This window comes from Trematomus bernacchii, unplaced genomic scaffold (assembly GCF_902827165.1).
Source record: "Trematomus bernacchii unplaced genomic scaffold, fTreBer1.1, whole genome shotgun sequence".
Classification (NCBI taxonomy): domain Eukaryota; kingdom Metazoa; phylum Chordata; class Actinopteri; order Perciformes; family Nototheniidae; genus Trematomus; species Trematomus bernacchii.
The window spans coordinates 911,404-929,099 of record NW_022987790.1 but is presented as its reverse complement, the minus strand read 5'-3'; the positions used below and the strand labels follow the sequence as shown (position 1 = coordinate 929,099).

The window sequence follows — 17,696 nt, the reverse complement described above, 5'->3', positions numbered from 1 at the left end:
TGTATTATTGATTCCTAAAAGTATCTTGAAAAAAGTCCAAGTATAGTATGTAGTTAAGAATTATATTATATAGTTTGTCTGCAATGTCAGTATAGGATCTCTAAAAAAAAAGAAAATGAGAGAAAGTCATAGTATAGTTTGACAAAAAGATCCTGAAAAAAGTCATGACTTACCGTGTGTTGAAATGGTTTTGAATAAACACATCAGTATTTAAAAAAGTAAAATTGTATCAAGTGCATCAGACAACTCAAATTACTCCATTTGAACCATATTATAAATAAGTAAAGAATGGTCATAGTATATAGCAGGGCTGTTTAATAGCTTTCGGTGTTTCTGTGTGTCGGTGTTTCAATGTTTCAGTGTTTCAGTGTTTTGTGTTTCAGTGTTTCAGTGTTTCAGTTTTTTGTGTTTCAGTCTTTCAGTGTTTCAGTGTTTTGTGTTTCTGTGTTTTTGTGTGTCAGTGTTTCAGTGTTTTGTGTTTCAGTGTTTCAGTGTTTTGTGTTTCGGTGTTTATGTGTTTTTTTGTGTTTCTGTGTTTCCGTGTTTCTGTGCTTATGTGTTTCTGTGTTTCTGTGTTTCAGTGTTTCTGTAAGGCTACAGAAGTGGCTATAGCATTTGATGCAATTCTAAAAGATAGTCAGATTCCTAAAAAGTTAAAAACGGATGCTGGAAAATAATTATTTGTTTCTTCAGCAAGGCTTCAAAAATCTTGTTAAATAATTCTTTTCCAGCATCCGTTTGCAACTTTTTAGGAATCTGACTATCTTTTAGAATTGCATCAAATGCTATAGCCACTTCTGTAGCATTACAGAAACACTGAAACACAGAAACACAGAAACACATAAGCACAGAAACACGGAAACACAGAAACACAAAAAAACACATAAACACCGAAACACAAAACACTGAAACACTGAAACACTGACACACAAAAGCACAGAAACACAAAACACTGACACACAAAAACACAGAAACACAGAAACACAAAACACTGAAACACTGAAACACAAAACACTGAAACACTGAAACACTGACACACAAAAACACAGAAACCCAGAAACACAAAACACTGAAACACTGAAAGACTGAAACACAAAACACTGAAACACTGAAACACTGACACACAAAAACACAGAAACACAAAACACTGAAACACTGAAACACTGAAACACAAAACACTGAAACACTGAAACATTGAAACACCGACACACAGAAACACCGAAAGCTATTAAACAGCCCTGCTATATACTATGACCATTCTTTACTTATTTATAATATGGTTCAAATGGAGTAATTTGAGTTGTCTGATGCACTTGATACAATTTTACTTTTTTAAATACTGATGTGTTTATTCAAAACCATTTCAACACACGGTAAGTCATGACTTTTTTCAGGATCTTTTTGTCAAACTATACTATGACTTTCTCTCATTTTTTTTTTAGAGATCCTATACTGACATTGCAGACAAACTATATAATATAATTCTTAACTACATACTATACTTGGACTTTTTTCAAGATACTTTTAACATACTATACTAGTACTTTTAAAATAAATGTTCAGACATTCTACAGACTCTTTTTTAAAATGATATGTAGGAAATACTATACTATGATTTGAAGACAACAGTTTTTTAAAATGTAAAAAAACACTTTTTTTATTTGCAGAATTTCATATTTACAATTTATTGTTTTCACCCCATAGGAATCAATAATACATTTATACTGATTGCAACATCCCCAGGATCTTCTCCAGCACAGAATCCCCCAGATGAAGGGAAATATTATAATGGAGTTTATACACTTCGGCCAAAGTATTCATGTGTATGCTGTTTTTGACACAAAGATGCATTACATCTACAAACAGAGCATACAATGCGAGCACATGATACACTTTTGGTGTTTGTTTCATTTCTTCGGTAATGTTACAGAATGTTTCGGAAAATGAAGATTCCAGTACCACTTTAAATGTTTCGTTTACAATCGTTTCCCAATGACCCGGAATAGTACTGCCAGAATGAACGATATCCAAAATGTCTTCTAGTTTACAAACTTCAGCCGTTCTGTTTACACGGGGGTCACTATTCATTCTGTTTTCAATCGTCATCAACAACACACTTATTAAACAGGTATTGACTGCATTCTGATAGATATATACAGATTGTTTTCCATAGTAGTTACCCATTTTTATTTTACTTTAAAGAAAAGTATCGAAAAAAATCCCTGGCTTCAATCAACCGCTGGTTATTAGTCTTCTTCTTCTCCATCCAGCTCGGCATGGATCTTTTCAAGTCTCTCCTTGAGGCGTCTGCAGTTTTTGAGATTGTGCAGAAAAGCCTCCGAAGCGCCTTGGATCCTCCATTCAGCCGTGTAAATGTTTTTATCATTAAGACTCTGGTCAATCGCAGTAATGAAGTCGGTGAGCCAAAGTCTTTTCATTAACGCGTTGTAATTGTTTCTGAAGAAATATTCTGGAATGTCATTCAGACAATCGTGTTGCCTCTGGCCGGGGTGACTGACTCGGCATCCATTGCAGATTTCTTCTCTGTACCGATGCAGCACCCTCTCCAGAATATCAACCAACTCCGATTTCACTATGTTCAAAAACAGAGACGTCTTGGCCCAAGGAGTAACATCAGCAGCAGTAGTACTGCAAGATTTGGGTGTCCACAATGGTGGTGACGATAGTAGTCCAGGAGTTTGTTCCTGGCTGCAACTCTCGGGGGGGAGACTTGGTTTTTCTCAGATCCCTGGCTAGTTTTCAACGGTCGTCTTAGTGGGGTCCTTCGTTTTAGATGATTTGCTGAGTGGGGGGTGGACTTATTGCGTTGAGTGGGGGGAGTCATCTGTAGAATTGAGAGTTTTTAGAAAGTTCTTTAAGCTTTGTAGCTTTTTCATCTATCATTTCCAACCAAGCAGCAAGAGGTCAAATTTAAGAATAAGTAATAGTTTGTCACGATTTTACGGAAAAAGTCAAAGTATAGTTTGTCAGAAAAAATATATATATATATGGAAAAGTCATTGTGTATTTAACTGTACAAGTGTTTTTAAAAATAAAAATGGGGTATTAAAGAAACCCCCATTCCTTACAAAGTACTTCATATTATACCCTTTTGTTAAGTGTTGCATACATCAAAGTGTATCTAAAAGTATCTTGGTAACACAAGAAAAGAGAAAAAAGTCAAAATCTGCCTTGTGTCAGTAAATAAGTGTTAAAAATCACAAACTTGCCTTTTAGAGAAACAGTCTTTAAGAAAAAATCTAATCAGACAATGTACTTCATTTTCTAGTTTTAAGGTTTTGCATACCTCAAAGTGTGTCTAAAAGTATCTTGGCAAGAGAAAAAAGCCAAAATCTGCCTCGTGTCAGTAAATAAGTGTTAAAATCACAAACTTGCCTTTTAGAGTCACAGTCTTTAAGAAAATAAATGTGTTACAAAGTGATTGACATTCTACCAGTTGTAGAGTTTTCAGACAACAAACTGTATCTAAAAGTATCTTGGTAGCAGAAAAAAAGCAAAAATCAGTCATCAAAAAACGACATTGTTTAACTGGATTGTCTTACTTAAATCAAAAAGCTGCCATTAAGAGTCACATTCTTAAAATAACATCTATTTAGACAAAGTATTTGATTTTTCTAGTTTTAACTTTTTGCATACCTTAGAGTGTATCTAAAAGTATCTTGGCAAGAGAAAAAAGCCTAAATCTGCCGAGTGTCAGTAGAAAAGTGTTAAAATCACAAAACTTGCTTTTTAGAGTCACAGTCTTTAAGAAAATAAATGTGTTACATCAAAGGCTAATTAGATTAGACAACAAAGGATCGACTACAGGGGGGAATATCACACCTGCACATGATAACACCTCACCTCACCCCAAATACTATGACCAAGTATGCCTGTATTCACCCTCTGACCTACAAGCTAAATCTGCCTAGTGTCAGTAGAAAAGTGTTAAAATCACAAACTTGCCTTTTAGAGTCACATTCTTAAATAACATCTATTTAGACAAAGTATTTCATTTTTTCTAGTTTTAACTTTTTGCATACATAAACGTGTATCTTACAGTTCCTTTGTGAGAGAATTACGCACAAATCTGTCATATCAAAACATTCTATTGCAGTATTTTATCTGTTTTATGTGCTCTATATATATATATATATATATATATATATATATATATATATATATATATTTGTTGCACTGTTGGAGGAGCCTGTGACCTATGTTTTTCATTGACATATCTACACTATAGCTAATGGGCATATGCCATAAAGCCTTGAAACTTGGTGATTGACAAAAGAAACTCAATTCATTACAAATTAATGAATATTTTACCAAGTTATAAAGTTTTGCATCCATTAAAGTGTAACTATAAGTATCTTTGTAGGAGAGAAAACAAAAATCATTTAAGTTATTTCCAGAAAACTGGATTGTCTTACTAAAATGCCCTTAACGGCCCCTACACACGGCGGCGTGCGTTGATGCTTCAACGCTTCTGCCCATCCACTTTGAATGGGGTGACGTCATGATTCGCCGAACTGCATTCTGGGAGCAAAGCGTAGCTTTTCTCGCGGTGCTCGCTGCAAAAGTAGAACAATGTTCTACTTTTGAAGCTAAGGCGGAGGCGTCAGCCAATCAAATCCCGCGTATGCAAATCTGCCAATTCAAGCGCTAGCCAATCAAACCGCGTGTATGCTGAGAGCCAGACCGCAGTTCATTTCCTCATATGCCAAAAAATGGAGGAGAAAATAATCGTAGCGGTAGGGAATCACCCGGTGCTTTCAGTCTCTGTTCACCTACCGGGATACAAACCGGAGGAGCCAGGCATGGAGGGAGGTGGCAGAGACAGTGGGTGAAACTGGTAGGTTTTCGCCTGTTTGGGGAGTTTATATCCAGTGTACTTCGATTGAATGGACAGCAGGCATAGACAGTATATTTAGCCACCATGCAATGTTGCATAAAATAGCACCATAGACATTAATTAAAAATCGCTTTTTAGACATGAATGTCTATGGTGAGATTCATACACGGGAGCCTTTTTAAAGCCTTTTTACCCGGGGGAGACACGGGAGATTCATGTGATTGGTTGTTGGTCGCGTTGCTCGCGTTAACTCCCCAAGCTCAAGACACGCCCACCGCCAAGCGGCAACGCACGCCGCCGTGTGTAGGCTGCGTAAGAGTCACAGTCTTAAAGAAAATCTGTTCAGAAAAAGTACTTAACTTTCTATCAGTTGTAAAGTTGACAAACATAAAACTGTATCCAAAAGTAAGAGAAGATGTTTCAGATGTTGCATGTGTTTCAGATGTTGCATGTGTTTCAGGTGTTTCAGATGTTGCATGTGTTTCAGATGTTGCGTGTGTTGTGTGTGTGTGTGTTGCATGTGTTTCAGATGTTGCATGTGTTGCAGATGTTTCAGATGTTGCATGTATTGCCTGTGTTGCCTGTGTTGCAGATGTTGCAGATGTTTCAGATGTTGCATGTGTCTTACTAAAATCCCAGAGTGCCTTTAGGAGTCACAGTCTTAAAGAATATCTGTTCGTCTTAGTGGGGTCCTTAGTTTTGGATGTATTGCTGAGTGGGTTGGGACTTATTGCTTTGAGTGGGGGGAGTCATCTGTAGAAATTAGAGTTTCTTTCACCCGTATAATGTCCCTCGCTGTTTGACTCTTTTTAAAAAGTTATTTTTCGTCTATCATTTTCAACCAAGCAGCAAGAGGTCAAATTTAAGAATAAGTAATAGTTTGTCACGATTTTACGGGAAAAAGTCAGAGCGCGATGTCACATCTTAAAGACAGCTTGAACTGGATAGATGGTTAGTCTTTTTCAAACATACCATACGTTCTGCATGTTAGTATATTTGGCCATTCGGGTTAGGCCCTACTGCCCTACCCCCTCAATAGGGAAGTCACACTTTGGGAAGAGGTGTTTAATTTGACAGATCTGACTTGATTGTTGTTGTGATGGCTGAAGGAAGAGGGACGGGGAGGAAAATTCAGAGGGTGAAGAAGCAGAAAAATAACTTGTTTGTAAAACGGACAGCACGTCAGTTTCAGGAAAGATGACACCGGTTTTATGCATGACATGTCCTGAAGCCCTACAAAAAAAAAAAGGTACAAGTATATTGTGTTGAATATATCGCAAAAAGTCGTAATATTGTATAATGTATTAGTTGCATGTTGTATTTTGATAAAAATCACTGTATATTCAAAAATATAATGGAAAAAGGAGAGAAAAAACAAATATCACAGTATGTTGAAAAATATGAAAAAAGTAATGTTGTGTTAACCATGGCACTTGGACTATTTACATCATCCAGGGCTCAACACCAGTAAATACACCTCTCTTTATCCGCTCTCCAAGCCTCCAAGGGCGGACTCCTGAGTTCCGTAATGTCCCCCTAACATGACACTTAGACTATTTACATCATCTAGGGAAGCACACCAGTAAATCTTCCTTATAGTTAATAAAGTAATTAAACAATAAAAAGACAATACCATGGGGTCATTAAGATCTTTAAATTATTATTTTCCTCTCAAAGAGACTTTGTTGTAGTTAATAAAGTAATTAAACATTAGTTCGCAAGCCATACAACTAAAGAGAACATCCAGTTCACAAGCCATACATTTTCAAAAGAACATCCTTAGTTAACAACAACTTCATAGGGGCTTTTAAAGTTGTGTGAAGTAATTAAACATTACAAATACAATATCAGGGGATCATTAACATCTTTTTAAATTATTATTACCCTCTTTTCAAAAAGAGAGCCCCTTGTAGTTAGTAAAGTAATTAAACATTAGTTCACAAGCCATACAACTTAAGAGAACATCCATAGTTAACACAAATCATATTAAAAACTAATCTAATTTGTTAGGTGACTTAGTGAATTTGAAATAATGGCTGATAGCAAAATCAGGAGGTGACAGGCAGGGGGAGGGGAGGGGTGGGAGGGGGTGGGAGGGGAGACAGTCTCACACATCCAGACTCCATTTTTCATGAAGAGCCTCAGACGGAGGGTCTGAACCCGGCACAGATACTGCATCCGTTTCTTGACTGGCGCTCCCAACGGATGGCGGTAAGTTGTCACAGGCGTCTCGCAGATTAAACCCATATCGATGCGTCTCTTTGCCATTTTCTTTTTTGAAAGTTTAGGTGACTTGGTGAGTGGAAATGACTGGCTTTTTATCTAGTTTGCACAGATTTATTTTTTTACCTAACTCCACCCCCACCTCTATCTTCTGGCATCACAGCAAAAGGAAGGGTGACAGAAGAGGTGGGAGGAGGACGGGGGTGCGAGACAGTCTCACACAACTTCAAAGAGACTACCTTAATACTAGTTACAAACACTGATCAAAGGACATACATCAAAGGGCTAATTAGATTGACATCAAAGGCTTATAACACGCCGGTGTGATATCACACCGGCATGTTATAACACCTCACCCCCCTTACATCAAAGGACTGACATCAAAGGGCTAATTAGATTGACATCAAAGGCTTATAACACTCCGGTGTGATATCACACCTACATGTTACAACACCTCACCCCCCTTACATCAAAGGACATACATCAAAGGGCTAATTAGATTAGACAACAAAGGGCAGACATCAAAGGCTAATTAAATTAGACAACAAAGGATCTACTACAAGGGGGAATATCACACCTACATGTTACAACACCTCACCCCCTCACATCAAAGGATATCACACCTATATGTGATATCACACCTACACGCGATAACACCTCGAACAAAGGGTCCATTAGCATATCAAAGGGGCTCATTAGCATAAGTAGTAGTAGTAGGTGTGACCTGTCACAGCACCTGTCACTTTTTATGCATACTAATGTGATGGAAAGGGGATATGTATAACTACTCACTTTGCATCGGACCTGTGTTGCAACGTCCCTAACATTAGGAGAGGTGGGGAGAAACTAAGTGTATTTACTCAAGTACTGTACTTAAGTACAATTTTGAGGTACTTGTACTTGAGTATTTCCATTTTATGTTAATTCATAATTCTACTCCACTACAGTTCAGAGGTAAACTGTGTACTTTTCCTCCACTACATGTATTTAATACCTTTAGCTACTTCACAGATGTGGATGAATGATGTGAAATATAATCAAGTGTTAAATCAGGCTACAAACAAACAAACATCAGACTTTAGTTCCACCTGGAGTAAATTCACAAGCTACCCTGCAGTATACAAAGTCATTCAAACTAGCTGCACCTTTACCAGCTTTGAGAACACTTTCATGATCAATCATTATAAAACATATCATATTTATTATTCTGAAATGGACCAATCTGCACAATGACTACTTTTACTGTCGCTACTTTCACTATATTTTGATGAGAATACTTTTCTACTTTTACTTGAGGAACATTTTGAATGCAGGACTTTTACTGTAACAGAGTATTCCTACACTCTGGTACTTCTACTTTTACTCAAGTACAATATCTGAGTACTTCTACTTTTACTCAAGTACAAGATCTGAGTACTTCTACTTTTACTCAAGTACAAGATCTGAGTACTTCTACTTTTACTCAAGTACAAGATCTGAGTACTTCTACTTTTACTCAAGTAGTGATCTGAGTGCTTCTACTTTTACTCAAGTAGTGATCTGAGTACTTCTACTTTTACTCAAGTAGTGATCTGAGTACTTCTACTTGTACTCAAGTAGTGATCTGAGTACTTCTACTTGTACTCAAGTAGTGATCTGAGTACTTCTACTTTTACTCAAGCACAAGATCTGAGTACTTCTACTTTTACTCAAGTAGTGATCTGAGTGCTTCTACTTTTACTCAAGTAGTAATCTGAGTACTTCTACTTTTACTCAAGTAGTGATCTGAGTACTTCTACTTGTACTCAAGTAGTGATCTGAGTACTTCTACTTGTACTCAAGTAGTGATCTGAGTACTTCTACTTTTACTCAAGCACAAGATCTGAGAACAATTTCTGAGAAAGAAGTACAATTCTGAGAAAAGATCAAAATCTGAGAAAAAAGTCAAATACTTTGCTAATAATAATAGCAAAACATGACATAACTCTATTGGCATTGGCTCCTGAACGCACCATCACTGAAGTGAGGACCACATACACACACAAGGCAGCATTGCATAGTTTAAAACCAAGATATAAACCAGAGTCCTGCACCGTGTCAGATACACATGAGGTCATGCAAAAGAAAGATGTAAATAGAGAAGAAAAGAAGTCATTCAAAGGTAATAATGACTCCTGTGTACAACAAATAGAGATTTCAAGGTGTTTCATTTCAGCTGAGTAACATGTGTTAAGCCTTACCTTAGGACTGGGTATTGAACATTATTTAACAAGTCTTTTTGTTTTGTTTCTTCAGTGCATCACCCAGGTTTTAAGGTACAACTTAAAGAGGTGCATAGTCACTCTTTAGGGTCCCCTGGTCTCCAGCTGTGTGCGTCACTCTTTAGGGTCCCCTGGTCTCCCAGCTGTGTGCGTCACACTTTAGTGTCCCCTGGTCTCCCAGCTGTGTGCGTCACTCTTTAGGGTCCCCTGGGTTGCGTTCGAATACTCCAAAAAAACAGCTCCTAAGTTCTAACCCTATCGTCTATTCCTTGACCTCGGAGTGAAACGTCATGGGGTTAAGGGATAGTGGATAGGAGAATTCAAAAGGATTTAGGAGAAGAGACTGCAGCACTTTAGAGAATCCGACTGCACTTTCACTATCCGACGTGTTTATGATGTGCCAGCGGACGTCATAAATGTGCGTCTGCTGCTGTGGGGAAACTATGGAAACTACAGTTTTCTATACAGCGGACTACAACATGGATGTTTAATAAGAACGAGGGACTACTGTAAACTCATCTAGAGACTCTGCACCGTGCTCTGATGCTGTTGTTTTATGCTTTATGAACGGGGACAACAGAGAAACATATTCTTCATGACCAAAGTTGGATTTGAAATAAAAAAGGAAAGTGAAACTTATGCTCGTCACCCTCTCCCTCCGGTCCACATTAATACAAATGATCCCAATACGTATGATTGTATGAAAAGATCTTAAAATCAATACAAATGTATTTATTGTAAACGTTAGTCCTTAACATCTATCACTGTGTATATCACCATTCAAACATCTTTTAAAAGTTGAACAAACCCCACACAGCTCAGTAAAGACTGTGAAATGTTGACTTTATTTGATCATTTCAGTAAAAACTAACGTTCATATTTCTCTTTTTGATTATAATACTGATGAACGTTCAAAACAAAGCACTTTGGCAACTTACCACATACGTTTTAAATTGCTTAATAAGCACCGTAACTTTCATGATATCATTTCTCGTTCATAATCGGTTGTTTCCGTGAACGGCCGACTGTTGTGTGACGGCAAATGCTGCGGCCGCAAGGCATTGTGGGGCAGCATTTTCTCCTCTCCTTTCGGTTAGGGAGGTCCAGTGGTTCCTAAGCTAAAGGAGGTTATAAAGGAAGTTTGAAACCTCCTTTCCTTTTAATTTAGAGAATTCGAACGGCACTTATCATGGCTGCCACTGAGGGACTTCCGGGTCATTTCACTCCGTTAGGAAGGTTCCTAAGCTAAATGGACTATTCGAATGCAACCCCGGTCTCCCAGCTGTGTGCGTCACTCTTTAGCGTCCCAATGTCTCCCAGCTGTGTGCGTCACTCTTTAGGGTCCCCTGGTCTCCCAGCTGTGTGCGTCACTCTTTAGGGTCCCCTGGTCTCCCAGCTGTGTGCGTCACTCTTTAGTGTCCCCTGGTCTCCAGCTGTGTGCGTCACTCTTTAGTGTCCCCTGGTCTCCCAGCTGTGTGCGTCACTCTTTAGTGTCCCCTGGTCTCCCAGCTGTGTGCGTCACTCTTTAGTGTCCCCTGGTCTCCCAGCTGTGTGCGTCACTCTTTAGTGTCCCCTGGTCTCCCAGCTGTGTGCGTCACTCTTTAGTGTCTCCTGGTCTCCCAGCTGTGTGCGTCACTCTTTAGTGTCCCCTGGTCTCCCTGCTGTGTGCGTCACTCTTTAGTGTCCCCTGGTCTCCCAGCTGTGTGCGTCACTCTTTAGTGTGCCCTGGTCTCCGTTGTGTTTGAGCTTCTTCAGCGTTTGGTTTCTGCAGCTTTTAGTAAACACATGTCTCCTCAAGTTGCTGAATGTTCTCTAAATGCTGCATGTGTTGTCAAGTTGGTGGAGATGTTTCTTCATGTGGAACCTTTGGGTTTTTATATCTGCATCCTTTCTGAAGCTGCAGCGTGTTTCTACTGATGGAAGAGTTCAGGGATGTTGTAGAGCATTAGCACCTGTCAGCCACCATAAGTGACCAGATGCTAAAAGTACCAGAGAATTTAGAACGTATACAAAAGTGAGGATGTTTTAAGATAGAAAACATGTTTGGAGGGTAGAACAGAAACTGGCAGAACAACATCACCCAGTGCTAATGTGTACGTGTACAGGAGGGACAGTGAACGCCTCACGAGACATTATCAATAATAAACCCACTTTTACACACTATAACAAACTCACACACACACACACACACACACAGAACATCCTCAGGCTGAGCTTTCATTAGAGGGGCAACACGCCTGATTAAACGGACGGACACACACACACACACACACACACACACACACACACACACACACACACACAGCTGGCCTAATCAATGATAAGTAATTGGACCTTCAGGGAGAGGGAGCAGCAGGTCCTGTGATGTGTAGTGAAATGTCGTGTGTGTGTGTGTGTGTCTAAAGAGAGGTACAATGAGGGAGGAAGGAAGGATCATTGGTGTGAAATGAGACAAATTAGTGTGTCGGGGGCTGTGTGTGTGTGTGTGTGTGTGTGTGTGTGTGTGTGTGTGTGTGTGTGTGTGTGTGTGTGTGTGTGTGTGTGTGTGTGTGTTTGTTCTTGTGTGTGGTCATTCTTCCATGTTTTCGAGTGTGTGGCCATTGATCTGAGCTGTTCTGTGTGTGTGTGTGTGTGTGTGTGTGTGTGTGTGTGTGTGTGTGTGTGTGTGTGTGTGTGTGTGTGTGTGTGTGTGTGTGTGTGTGTTGTTCCTGCTGCATGACAACAAAAACGTCTCTGTTCGTAGCCACTTTTACTTTAAATGTTTATATAAATATGTTATTTTCTTTTAACCGCATTTATATTTAATTGTATTTTATTCTTAAACTGAGAGTTAGAGTTGTGTCTCGGTTGCCCCCCGTACTTTCTCTCCACGTCTGTCAGGAATCAGAGGGTGAGAAGACGGAACGTTTCTGATCAAATTGCCCCATATTTCAAATGTTCCTGCCCAATTGGATTCTGAATGTAGATGAAATGATAAATAACCCTCGAGTGTCCTGCTTCCTGTCTACCTCTGTCACTATTATACACAGTTTGTTATGAAATAGTTCTTTGTTAGAAGACATGAAATATGCTCCGATGTATTTATCTAGTATTTATGAGAGGAGGAGGAGGAGGAGGAGGAGGAGGTGGTGCAAGGCGCTGAAATGCATCCAGAATATATGTTTACGTTGTTTACCTGCAATACACTCAGAAACTCCAGAGACTGCACTGCAGGTAAAACTTAAAGGGGACCTATCATGCAAAATGCACTTTTGTACGTCTTTTCTACATGAATATGTGTCCCCGGTGTTCCAGGGAACTCACCAAGTGTCAGAAAACACAACCCTCTCTATTTTCCTCCATACCCAAATCTCTAAAAAAAGGGGCTGCAACGGATCTGATAAAAACTGATCCAGATTTGAACACTGTCCTGACGTCAGGACGGTGGCGCTACGGCTATTGGGCCAACTCCACCAATCAGGAGGAGACAGCCACGGCCATTGCCGTTCGAAAGCGCTGGAGACGCTGTAGTACATATGCCAGGCCTGTAGATGGGGCTGTTCTGCCCTTATCTGACCTTACACAAACAGAGCTAAAAAATGTCAAATTGAGCGAAATGAGGCATGGCTAAAATGCATGATCTGTTTGGTATTTTGAAAAAAAAAAAGTATAAATATGCCTTATATAGGTATGGTCCTACACTATATTATTCAAATATAGCATGATAGGTCCACTTTAACTTAACTTCTCCCTTAGTTTCTACAGGTGGTTCTGCTGTTGGATCTTTTTCTGTTTTGCACCTTAAAGGAAAGAACTATAAAGAAAAACTCCAATTTCAGTGCTATGATAAAACCTTGGAGTGGAGTCAAGGGATTTCTAGTCCCCACCATAGACTGTATATATAAATGGACGTAGGGTCCGTGACGTCACCCATAGGATTCTGCAGAGTTGCCGAGAAGCCCTTAGTAGGCGGAGTCGGCCACTAACGGCTCGACAGTGGCGTCAGAGTCTAACTCCCGCCTGCTACATCCTGCTCCAAATAAGGGCAAAGAGGCGGAGCCGTGGCGGAGACGAGGCGGGACAGGGCGGGACCTTCTGCCAACGGCCGTCAAGTTCCAGACCTAGCTCAGGCTAAGAAGCTAAGCTAACATGCTCACAGTATTAAGCTAACAACCCAGCTTGCGGTCACTGCTCCTCGTTCCCGGCGTTCTGAAGGTAAGATCCCCTGTAACTTTACAAAACTTGTCCTTTTGATTTAAATGTTCTTGAACCTACACTATACAATTGTTTTTTAAGTGCTTCACCGTTTTTCAAATATAAATGTCATTTGTAACAACTTTGTAAACTAGCAGAGATATGGCCAGTGTTGCGTGAATTAGCCTATGGAATTAGCCATAAACTGTGGCCTATACAGTATGTAAAGGAATTAGCGTATTGTGAATTAAACAAAGCTTTTCCCTATGATTTAACTGTTCTTGATATTACACTATACAAGTTTAAAAACGCTTCTCCATGATTCAAATATAAACAGTGTAATATGCATGGGCTAACAAATGCAAAATTTGCATATTTATACTTTTTGACCATCAATTGTATATACATTTAATCCAACGTTACTGTTTCAACAGCGCTGTGAGAGTATAAATTAAATATGACTGTAGAAAAAGAAAGGCGCTTTTATATTGATTAAACCATTTTTATTTCTTTCAGCATTAAGAAAAAAAGATGGCAACCTCCTCCACAACCTGTAAGTTGATGGTCCTGGCTTACTTTACATGACTTCAGATGGTTGACATTACACACAAACATACTATATATATATACATATATATATATATATATATATATATATATATATATATATATATACGTCAGGTGTGATTTCATATGTTATGTTGTATGTTATTGTCAAAGGAACAAAATGAGCAACCCTTTATACTTAATTTGATATTCCTCATTATCTGAAGCATTTGTTACTCTCATTTATTTTCCTCCCATAGTGACTGTATGGATAATCGGAGACAGCTATGTCCGGCGTGGAGCCCAGAGAGCTACAGAGACCATCGGCAGCAACCTTGGCCTCGACCTTCGCTCCTGCTGGTTCGGTTGGGGTGGACTGCGCTGGAGAGGTCTCCTCCCCTTCTTTTCCAACTCCCTGCGAGGAAGAGCAGCCCCGGATGTCCTCCTCATCCACTGTGGCGGCAACGACTTGGGGGATGTGCCCAGTGTTCACTTGGTGAATCAGATGAAGGAGGACCTGCACCAGCTTCACCATCGGCACCCTGGCATGAAGATCATGCTCTCCCAGATCAACCAGAGGTGCCGATGGAGGGCTGGTGCAAATCCTGTCAAAATTGACAAGGCCCGGAAGTTTGTTAACAGTGTTATGGCTACTTTTGTTCATAGCCTAAATGGTGCCATTGTTGACCACTCCAACATTAGACATGACAGTCCTGGGCTTTTTTTTGCGAGATAGAGTTCATTTCACCCCTAGGGGAAATGATATTTTTTTAAAGTCACTAGCCAATTGCCTGAAAGACCATCTCCAAAGACTGTGAACTGCTAAAATGTCAGTATCACTGTTTTTGGATTTGGCCTTTAGAGTATGTTTTCTAAGGCCCTTGCTAAGCCCAGACTGTCATGGCTAATGTTGAGTTAGATATTACATCTGTAGCCATAACACTGTTAACATGGCTGCTCTTCCTCTTCCCCACATCCCACCCCCCCCTCTTCCCCCCAATGGACTCTGTAGCTCTCCAGGCCCATGCTGGGCATGGCTGTCTGTCAAACTTTTTTTTTTAATTTGTTATTATGTTTTTTGTTATTTTATTTGTTAAAATAATTCTGTAAATATTTAAAATAAATCACATTCATATTTTCACTTCTTTTGTCTACTGCTTACTGAAAATGTTAGCTATCACATCCAAATCTGACTATCAAATGAAAGGATAAGCTAACCATACAATACAGAAAACATTACACATTAAGGCTCAAATCTTTTCCCAAGCCGTAGCAGTCTGAAAAGAGTCCCAAGTTTAAAAACACAAAATCTTGACAATGAATACTACCTTGTCATTTATCAGTGACAATGCAAACACCAAGAAGGTCTCCCCTAATCCCATGTATTTTGGCATCAAATATGTCATAAGCATACCATAGAATGTAATTATGAAATGCAATACCCACAATCCCTACAGGGTCGTAACATCACAGAAAATAATACCTTTTAGAGAGTTTCTAAATTGTTCAGTATGCAGATAATTATTTGTTTTACAATAGAAACATTTTTCTCAATAAATGTTCCCACATGTTGTGAGCATCAACTTTAAATCTTTTGTCAACAAATAAAAAACATCTTAATTTCCTTTACGACAACATTTTGTTTATAACACCACTACATTAACAATAAGCATAGGAAAATTATAAATGTATAATTTAAGATTGTGCTTTTACTCTATATTTAATCCGATCTATTTCACATTGAAAATGTACGACTTAAGTACACTAGAAAATAAATTAAAGATGTGCAACAACTGTATCAGTAATTAAAATGATGTAACTTATGTACAGGGTTGGGAGGGCTACTTGCCAAAAACGCAACCAGTAACTTAATGTGAATATCAAGATATAAAAGTAATGTAACCTGATAACTTTATTTTTCTTTTGGATTACCTCAATATCAAATGCAATGCAAATAAACACAGGAGAGAAGAAATATTAATATGATTCTTTTACTTAAATGTATAATATACATAAAGCTGACTCAGGCAGTAGGTGTATAGATTCACAATGAAAGTATTAGCCTACAGAACAGTACCGCTTCCAGAGAAGAGAGAACATCTGATCATTTTACAACAAACACTATATGCTCTTTTCAGGTTTTGAATAAGATTGTAATCCTGAGTTTCCCTATTATTAAAAAAAGTCAAACTAATCCGATTACATCTTTTCCTATGTAACTAAGGATTACACTTTCCTTTTTTTCTATACGATCTTGATTCGTGTTAGATGTAATCCATTACTACCTAAGCCAATAAAAGTCATAACTTTTGGAAAATTGTCTCAAGTTATAAATTATGCCTTCAATCTCTTTCACGTGGGGAAGACATAACATTGGCCGAGGCGTTGCAACTTCCCTCAAGCGTCCTACATGAAAGAAAGATCACATGTTAAAAATGTGTGCACAGACTATTCAGTATGACCCGTCTTAGTTTAAAGCCCACTCACCACGACAAGGTGTAGGTCAGGGGGGGATGGGCACATAATGGGGGGGAACACATCTTGTGTGTGTGTGTGTGTGTGTGTGTGTGTGTGTGTGTGTGTGTGTGTGTGTGTGTGTGTGTGTGTGTGAGAGACAGACAGCTAAACTAAGATGGAGGAAATTGCAGAGGGACATGGAGGGAGGTGTTACAAAGTTGACTAAATCATCCAAAATGCAATGAAAGTGGTGATCAGCAATTTTATATGTTCAAATGTCTACTGTGAAGGATATCATAAATCCTTAATGCAATCGAATGTAAAACAAAAAAGTTATGATTGATGAAAGTAGTCAATCGGTCAGATTTGACCCGAAGACAACAGGAGGGTTAATGCCATATTCACTTAATAACACATGAACAACTTTTACAAATATTTCTATATAGTCTGTGTTGGTAAATGTCATCTAGGTTGCACATTTCCTGCTGAAATACATGCATACCAAGTTACTGCGTGGCACTTTGGTTTTGATAAAACAGTGTAGTTCCACTATATAAACGTTACATTCATAATCAAACGAGACAATCTGCAAGATAATGAGCTATTTGTTGTTATTTTTAATGCTTGTCATTCACACGTTAATAAAATAAAATAAGTACCGATACATAGCAGAACAATTGTGGCGATGTTCAGCTTAATAAGCCTTGTTCAACATAATTTATTTAGCTAATACTACAGCGGGCTGCAGGCGAACCAAGTCTGCGTTTCGCTGCATTCCTTGATCTCCAGTTATAATGCCGGACTCCGCCGCCGGCCGAAGCTAACGGAGCAGCCGGGACGCGCTAGCGAGCTAGCCCCCTGCGGCTCCGTTAGCTTCGGCCGGCGTGGACTCCGGCGGCCACCACTGGGATAATTGGGTCCCCTTTTAACATTTGCTCCCGTTTAGCATTATGGGCGTCACAGCCATATACTATAAAAGGCTGAATCATAAACTAAACTGTATATATATATACACATGTATAAAGGGTTACGTCCTTAGCTGGCTAATAAGCTACATAATAAGCTACATAACAAGCTAAGCTAACAAGCACACAAACACCTGCTAACGGGATTAACATGTATAATATTATCATTTTACTCACCGAAAAAAGCTGAGAGTAGACTTCTTGGAAGGTCTGTTAGTACATTCAAGCGCACAG

General features: G+C 39.0%; 1 long non-coding RNA gene across 1 annotated transcript; it reads left to right on the top strand.

The window, feature by feature from the left end:
- The first annotated feature begins 13,355 nt into the window (after positions 1 to 13,355).
- Positions 13,356 to 14,385, top strand: LOC117497649. Its single transcript, XR_004557450.1, has 3 exons — positions 13,356 to 13,515; positions 14,011 to 14,047; positions 14,301 to 14,385. It is a non-coding gene; the product is annotated as an uncharacterized LOC117497649 (long non-coding RNA).
- Positions 14,386 to 17,696: the final 3,311 nt, after the last annotated feature.